At 36.9% G+C, this 7,500-nt stretch overlaps 1 protein-coding gene and 13 non-coding genes across 18 annotated transcripts in view; all 14 read left to right on the forward strand.

Annotated features, from left to right (window-relative positions):
- Positions 1–7,500, forward strand: part of LOC103910528 (uncharacterized) — a 173,207-nt gene that overhangs the window by 126,191 nt on the left and 39,516 nt on the right. The gene's annotated exons all lie outside the window — the stretch shown is intronic.
- LOC137494037 (5S ribosomal RNA) lies at positions 5,284–5,402 on the forward strand. Its single transcript, XR_015488193.1, has one exon. It is a non-coding gene; the product is annotated as a 5S ribosomal RNA (ribosomal RNA).
- On the forward strand, positions 5,461–5,579 carry LOC137493314 (5S ribosomal RNA). The gene has a single exon (XR_015489412.1). It is a non-coding gene; the product is annotated as a 5S ribosomal RNA (ribosomal RNA).
- On the forward strand, positions 5,638–5,756 carry LOC137493315 (5S ribosomal RNA). Its single transcript, XR_015488582.1, has one exon. It is a non-coding gene; the product is annotated as a 5S ribosomal RNA (ribosomal RNA).
- LOC137493317 (5S ribosomal RNA) lies at positions 5,815–5,933 on the forward strand. The gene has a single exon (XR_015486139.1). It is a non-coding gene; the product is annotated as a 5S ribosomal RNA (ribosomal RNA).
- On the forward strand, positions 5,992–6,110 carry LOC137492648 (5S ribosomal RNA). The gene has a single exon (XR_015486140.1). It is a non-coding gene; the product is annotated as a 5S ribosomal RNA (ribosomal RNA).
- Positions 6,169–6,287, forward strand: LOC137493318 (5S ribosomal RNA). The gene has a single exon (XR_015486141.1). It is a non-coding gene; the product is annotated as a 5S ribosomal RNA (ribosomal RNA).
- LOC137493319 (5S ribosomal RNA) lies at positions 6,346–6,464 on the forward strand. The gene has a single exon (XR_015488653.1). It is a non-coding gene; the product is annotated as a 5S ribosomal RNA (ribosomal RNA).
- Positions 6,523–6,641, forward strand: LOC137493320 (5S ribosomal RNA). The gene has a single exon (XR_015489086.1). It is a non-coding gene; the product is annotated as a 5S ribosomal RNA (ribosomal RNA).
- Positions 6,700–6,818, forward strand: LOC137492650 (5S ribosomal RNA). The gene has a single exon (XR_015486142.1). It is a non-coding gene; the product is annotated as a 5S ribosomal RNA (ribosomal RNA).
- LOC137493321 (5S ribosomal RNA) lies at positions 6,877–6,995 on the forward strand. Its single transcript, XR_015488979.1, has one exon. It is a non-coding gene; the product is annotated as a 5S ribosomal RNA (ribosomal RNA).
- On the forward strand, positions 7,054–7,172 carry LOC137493322 (5S ribosomal RNA). Its single transcript, XR_015486143.1, has one exon. It is a non-coding gene; the product is annotated as a 5S ribosomal RNA (ribosomal RNA).
- On the forward strand, positions 7,231–7,349 carry LOC137493323 (5S ribosomal RNA). Its single transcript, XR_015489220.1, has one exon. It is a non-coding gene; the product is annotated as a 5S ribosomal RNA (ribosomal RNA).
- LOC137492651 (5S ribosomal RNA) overlaps positions 7,408–7,500 on the forward strand; it is a 119-nt gene continuing 26 nt past the window's right edge. Inside the window, exon 1 of the ribosomal RNA XR_015489477.1 lies at positions 7,408–7,500. This exon is cut by the window's right edge and continues 26 nt beyond it. This is a non-coding gene — a ribosomal RNA (5S ribosomal RNA).

The following is a 7,500-nucleotide window of genomic DNA, read 5'->3' on the forward strand; positions in this document are numbered from 1 at the left end:
AAGTGAGAGCAGAAGATATTATTAAAGCGGTGATTGAAAAGTGTGGACATGGAAAAATTCTGGCTTTAAGACCAAGACAAGGGAAGGAGTACGAACTAACAATGGAAACAGAGGAATTATGTGAACAATTGACTGACAAACTGATGATAAATGGGGTGAACTGTGAAATTAAAAAGCTTCATAATAGGGATTTTGTTGTTTCCTTCATGCACCTGCCGGTCTATCTTGAAGATAAGGAAATTCTGGAGAAATTAGATACTTGGGGAGTTTGTCCCATATCTAAAATTAAACGAAGGTTTTATCCGGGTACCGACATAGAAGACGGAACAAGGTTCCTTAAAGTGAGGTTCCCTAAAGAGGTGGCATCCTTGCCATATAGCACAAAAATGGAGACAGCAGAAGGAACGCAGTACTTCAGGGTGATGCACAGTCATCAGGTGAAGACCTGTAGGCTGTGCATGAGCCCGGAGCACATGCTGAAAGACTGTCCAGAATTCAAGTGCTACAAATGCGAGGAAAGGGGGCATTTTGCAAGAGACTGTATAACTGTCAGGTGCCCGGAATGTAAAAATTTTTTAAACAAGTGTGAATGCTGGATGGAAGAATCAGGACGAAGAATCAGGAGAAGATCAGGACCGGCAGGTGCATGAAGAAAACAACAATAGGGAAGATAATGAAGCAATAGAAAGGACAATGGAGGAGGAAATGAATAACAATGAAAAAAAGGAAGAAGAAAACGAAAATGAAGAGAATGAAGTACAGTTATCAGGACAGGATGGACAGTGGTCACAAATGGAAATATCGGACAGTTTTAAAACTTTTTTAAGCACGGTGGAAAAAGAGGAACTAAGAAAGACTGGTCAAGCTGAAGGAATGGCAAATGATGAAGAAACAAGGATGGAAAATGTGGATAAGAACAAAGTGGAAAGAGGATTTTTAAGAAGAAGAACTTTTAAGGTAAAACCAAACTTGGACATGGCAAAGAAAAAAGTTTTAACAAAGAACAGAGCTAAATATGTAAATAGGTATGAAGTGTTAAGGGGACTGGAAGAAGATGAAGAAAAATGATGTTTTTAAAATATTTTATCTATTTTAAAATGCTTTTAATCTTTGTCTCTTTTAACGGAAGAAGTTGTTGGTTGAGAGTGTTGGAAGGAGATGAAGGACAATGAGGATATGTAGGTTTTTAATTTCATTTTTATTTATTTTAATGGTTTTAAACTGTGTGTCTTTTAATGCAAGGGGACTGATGGGAAAAGATAAATTTGAGAAAATAAGAGAGAAATGTAAACACAAGGAAGTGATAGGTTTACAGGAAACAAACTGGAAAGAACATGCAATGGATGATTTTAAAAAGTTGTGGCAAGGGGATTTTATATATAATAATGGTGATGGTAAATCTGGAAGAGGTGTTGCTTTTTTAATAAGGAAAGATGTTTTAAACTTTAAAAGAATTGTGTATAGGGATAATTATGGAAAATGTTTAGTAATAGAGGTGAACTATGAAGGACATGAATTAATAATTGCAAATATACATGCACCAACAGAAGATAAAGACAAAAAAGAATATTTTGAGGTTTTAAATAAAGTATTAAAAGGTTTTAAAGAAATAATAATGATGGGAGATTTTAATACTGTTTTTAGAAAACAAGATATGGCTGATGGAATGGTTTTTAAATCGGATATAGGAAGAAAGGAACTAAATGAGTTAATAAAGGAAAATAGTTTAATAGATATATGGAGGGAAAGGAATAGAGAAAAAAGAGAGTTTTCAAGGAGACAAATAGTGGGGAATTTTATATGTCAAACGAGAATAGATTTTATTTTATGTACTAGAAATATTGAAAATTTTATAGAAAACATACAGTATGAAGAGAACAGTTTTAGTGATCATAAGCTCTTGCATTTTAAAGTGAATATAGAAAACATACAAAAAGGACCAGGGACTTGGATTTTAAACACAACCATTTTAAAAAATCAAGATTATGTTCAAAAAGTCAAAGAAATAATAGAGAATGAAAAAGAAAATAGAATGTATGATGAAGATAAAAGGATATGGTGGGAAAACACAAAATATCAAATAAGAAAATACACAATCAAATATTGCGCAGTACTACAAAGATGTAAAAAGTATACAGAAAAAGAAGTTAAAAGATCCTTAGAAAAAGAATTAAACAAGGAAAATAAAGATATTGAAAAAATCAAAGAAATAGAGCAAAAATTACGAGATTTAGAAGAAGACAAATATAAGGGGGCAATGTTGAGGAGCAGATCTAAATACACAGTAGAAGGGGAAAAATGCACAAAATTCTTTTTTGATTTAGAGAAGCAAAGAGGTAAAGCAGGAATACTAAAGGAAATTAAAGGGAGAAATGGAAAAATTGCGAAAGGAAACATAGAAATACTAGAAGAAATCAAGCATTTTTATGAAGATCTATTTAAAGCAAAAGGTATTGATGAAGAAAAAGAAAGGAAGATTCTAAATTATATAAAAGTAAAACTAGAAAAAGATGACAACAAAGAATGTGACAGAGAAATAGATGAAGACGAGACTGAAATTGCAATAAATCAACTAAATAAAAAGAAAAGTCCAGGTATAGATGGAATAGGAAATGAGTTTTATATTGTTTTTAAAGATATTTTAAAAGGAATACTTAAAGAAGTTTTTAAAGAAATTTTTAAATGTAAAGAGATGAATGAAAGAATGGGGATGGGATTAATGAAGTTAATATATAAAAGAAAAGGAGCAAAAACTGAATTACAAAATTATAGACCAATAACAATGTTGAATACAGATTTAAAGATTTTAGCAAAAGTTTTAGCGAATAGATTGAAGGAAGTAATGCCTAAATTAATTAAATCAAATCAAGCATATGCAATAAAAGGGAGATATATAGCAGATGTAACAATGAGTATTAAAAGCACAATAGATTATTTACAAGAAAAGAAGATGAATGGTTTTTTAATTAGTGTAGATTTTGACAGAGTAGAACATACTTATTTATTTGATGTACTCAAAACATTTGGATTTGGAGAGAATTTTATTAATTGGATTAAAATTTTATATAAAGGGGCTTTTACAAAAGTAAAATGTAATGGTTTTTTAACAGATTGTTTTAAAATTACAAGATCGATTAGACAAGGATGTCCTCTTTCAGCACTATTATATTCCCTAATCGCAGAACCTTTAGGGTTAGCAATAAAACAAGAAACTAAAATTAAAGGAATAAAAATAGAAGAAGAGGAGGATGAAGGAAAAATATACCAGTATGCTGATGATACAACAATAATAGTGAAGGAGAAAAAGAGTGTAAAAGAAGCCATGAAAAAAGTACAGGAGTTTTGTAAGGGTACAGGAAGCAAAATAAATGAAAATAAAACACAATATATGAGGTTTGGTAAAGCAGATATTTTAACAGATTGTTTCCAATTTAGAGAAGTAGAAGAACTGAAAATGTTAGGAATTTTAATTGGTAAAAATGAAAGAAAAGCAACAGAAAAGATGTGGGATGATCTAATAAGAGGAATAGAATCAAGATTAAATTTTTGGAGGATGAGAGAACTTTGCTTAAAGGGTAAAGCCTTAATATTAAATGTTTTAATGACATCAAAGATATGGTATAAATTATATGTAACAGAAATGCCATGTTGGATAGAAGGGAGATTGAAAAAGTGTGTTCAAGATTTTTTATGGGAGGGGAAACCCCCAAGAATTGCGTACAATACAATAATAGGAGCAACAGAAGAAGGAGGGATAGGATTGATGGATATTAAACAAAGGAAGAATTGTCTTAGAGTCAAAATAGTTAAAAAGCTTTTACAAGAGGAGAACTCAACAGAATGGAAAAAGGTTATGAAATATTTTTTAAACAAAGTTGGCAATTTTAACTTAGGAGAAGACATTCTTTGGTTAAAAACAAAAAACTGGATGACGGAAAAGTTACCAGGGTTTTATCAAGAAATTTTAAGTGCATGGGGGAAATTTTTAGACGGAGTATTTTACCAAGTAAAGGGAAGAGAAAACTTGTTAAATCAACCTTTGTTTTTAAATAAAAGTATTTTAAAAGAAGGGAAGGAACTATTTTTTAAAAAATGGATGGATGTAGGGATTTTAAGAATAAGGGACGTTCTTTATGAATTCAAAAAGGGATTTTTACCTAAGCAATATATAGTCGACTTAATGGAAGAAGCTAAAGAGGAATACAGTGTAAAGGAAATAGAAAATAAACTTGAAACGGTCAAAGGTGCCATACCAAAAGAATGGATTACAAGAATAGAAAATATGGAAGAAGGTGGGAATGAAAAAATCATACATGTCTATTTAAAAGGAAAGCTTTGTAATTTTAAAGATTGTTTACTGAAAGACTTTTATGTGTATTTTAGAGATAGTGTATTTCAAGAACCAATAGCAAATAACTTTTGGGTACAAAGATTGAATAGTGTGAAAAAGGAAAATATATGGAAAAACATTAGAGGGAAAATAATAGAAACAAGATTGGAATGTTTTGAATATTTTATAAGACACAAGGCAATTTTTACTGAGTGCATTTTAACAAAGATACAGAGAGAACCAAATGCAACATGTAAGGTATGTTTTCAAGAAGATGAAGGAATTTTACACCTGTTTTTATACTGTAAAGAATTAGAATGTTTTTACAAGAAATGCCAAAAAATGCTAAAAGATTTATTGAAAGATTGGGATGAAGAACAATTGGAATGGAATACTCTGGTGATGTTCGGATGGAATATGGAAAACAAAAACAAAAAGTTTGTAAATCTTCTTATAATGATGATTAAAAAATGTGTGTGGGAAAGAAGAAATGTAGCAAAACAGGAAAAAGTTGTATTAAATGTGTGGAATGTACTAAAACGAAAAATGGAAAGATACATAGAAAGACTGTACTGGTATTTTAAAGGAGAAGATATGTTACCAAGATTTTATGATGTGTTTAATGATGAAGTGTATAATGTTTTAAATGGATTTAAGTGGAAAATGCCCAAAGAGGATGTTATTTTATGAAGAATGTTTATTTTAATGTATTTGTTTTGTTAAATTTCTTGAAGTATTTAAATGTTAATGTAATGTGATGATTTTTGAATTAAAAAAAAAAAAAAAAAAAAAAAAAAGAAATGCCCGATCTCATCTGAACTCGAAAGTTAAGCAGGGTCGGGCCTGGTTAGTATTTGGGTGGGAGACCGCCTGGGAATACCAGGTGCTGTAAGCTTTTCGAAGTGCTTCATTTGGCAGCTGATTTAAATAACCAACGCTTGACAGCCTCTTTCGCTTACGGCCATACCACCCTGGAAATGCCCGATCTCATCTGAACTCGGAAGTAAAGCAGGGTCGGGCCTGGTTAGTACTTGGATGGGAGACCGTCTGGGAATACCAGGTGCTGTAAGCTTTTCGAAGTGCTTCATTTGGCAGCTGATTTAAATAGCCAACGCTTGACAGCCTCTTTCGCTTACGGCCGTACCACCCTGGAAATGCCCGATCTCATCTGAACTCGGAAGTAAAGCAGGGTCGGGCCTGGTTAGTACTTGGATGGGAGACCGCCTGGGAATAACAGGTGCTGTAAGCTTTTCGAAGTGCTTCATTTGGCAGCTGATTTAAATAGCCAACGCTTGACAGCCTCTTTCGCTTACGGCCATACCCCCCTGGAAATGCCCGATCTCATCTGAACTCGGAAGTAAAGCAGGGTCGGGCCTGGTTAGTACTTGGATGGGAGACCGCCTGGGAATACCAGGTGCTGTAAGCTTTTCGAAGTGCTTCATTTGGCAGCTGATTTAAATAGCCAACGCTTGACAGCCTCTTTCGCTTACGGCCATACCACCCTGGAAATGCCCGATCTCATCTGAACTCGGAAGTAAAGCAGGGTCGGGCCTGGTTAGTACTTGGATGGGAGACCGCCTGGGAATACCAGGTGCTGTAAGCTTTTCGAAGTGCTTCATTTGGCAGCTGATTTAAATAGCCAACGCTTGACAGCCTCTTTCGCTTACGGCCATACCACCCTGGAAATGCCCGATCTCATCTGAACTCGGAAGTAAAGCAGGGTCGGGCCTGGTTAGTACTTGGATGGGAGACCGCCTGGGAATACCAGGTGCTGTAAGCTTTTCGAAGTGCTTCATTTGGCAGCTGATTTAAATAGCCAACGCTTGACAGCCTCTTTCGCTTACGGCCATACCACCCTGGAAATGCCCGATCTCATCTGAACTCGGAAGTAAAGCAGGGTCGGGCCTGGTTAGTACTTGGATGGGAGACCGCCTGGGAATACCAGGTGCTGTAAGCTTTTCGAAGTGCTTCATTTGGCAGCTGATTTAAATAGCCAACGCTTGACAGCCTCTTTCGCTTACGGCCATACCACCCTGGAAATGCCCGATCTCATCTGAACTCGGAAGTAAAGCAGGGTCGGGCCTGGTTAGTACTTGGATGGGAGACCGCCTGGGAATACCAGGTGCTGTGAGCTTTTCGAAGTGCTTCATTTGGCAGCTGATTTAAATAGCCAACGCTTGACAGCCTCTTTCGCTTACGGCCATACCACCCTGGAAATGCCCGATCTCATCTGAACTCGGAAGTAAAGCAGGCTCGGGCCTGGTTAGTACTTGGATGGGAGACCGCCTGGGAATACCAGGTGCTGTAAGCTTTTCGAAGTGCTTCATTTGGCAGCTGATTTAAATAGCCAACGCTTGACAGCCTCTTTCGCTTACGGCCATACCACCCTGGAAATGCCCGATCTCATCTGAACTCGGAAGTAAAGCAGGGTCGGGCCTGGTTAGTACTTGGATGGGAGACCGCCTGGGAATACCAGGTGCTGTAAGCTTTTCGAAGTGCTTCATTTGGCAGCTGATTTAAATAGCCAACGCTTGACAGCCTCTTTCGCTTACGGCCATACCACCCTGGAAATGCCCGATCTCATCTGAACTTGGAAGTAAAGCAGGGTCGGGCCTGGTTAGTACTTGGATGGGAGACCGCCTGGGAATACCAGGTGCTGTAAGCTTTTCGAAGTGCTTCATTTGGCAGCTGATTTAAATAGCCAACGCTTGACAGCCTCTTTCGCTTACGGCCATACCACCCTGGAAATGCCCGATCTCATCTGAACTCGGAAGTAAAGCAGGGTCGGGCCTGGTTAGTACTTGGATGGGAGACCGCCTGGGAATACCAGGTGCTGTAAGCTTTTCGAAGTGCTTCATTTGGCAGCTGATTTAAATAGCCAACGCTTGACAGCCTCTTTCGCTTACGGCCATACCACCCTGGAAATGCCCGATCTCATCTGAACTCGGAAGTAAAGCAGGGTCGGGCCTGGTTAGTACTTGGATGAGAGACCGCCTGGGAATACCAGGTGCTGTAAGCTTTTCGAAGTGCTTCATTTGGCAGCTGATTTAAATAGCCAACGCTTGACAGCCTCTTTCGCTTACGGCCATACCACCCTGGAAATGCCCGATCTGATCTGAACTCGGAAGTAAAGCAGGGTCGGGCCTGGTTAGTACTTGGATGGAAGACCG

Source organism: Danio rerio, chromosome 4 (assembly GCF_052040795.2).
Source record: "Danio rerio strain M-AB ecotype USA chromosome 4, GRCz13ab, whole genome shotgun sequence".
Classification (NCBI taxonomy): Eukaryota; Metazoa; Chordata; class Actinopteri; order Cypriniformes; family Danionidae; genus Danio; species Danio rerio.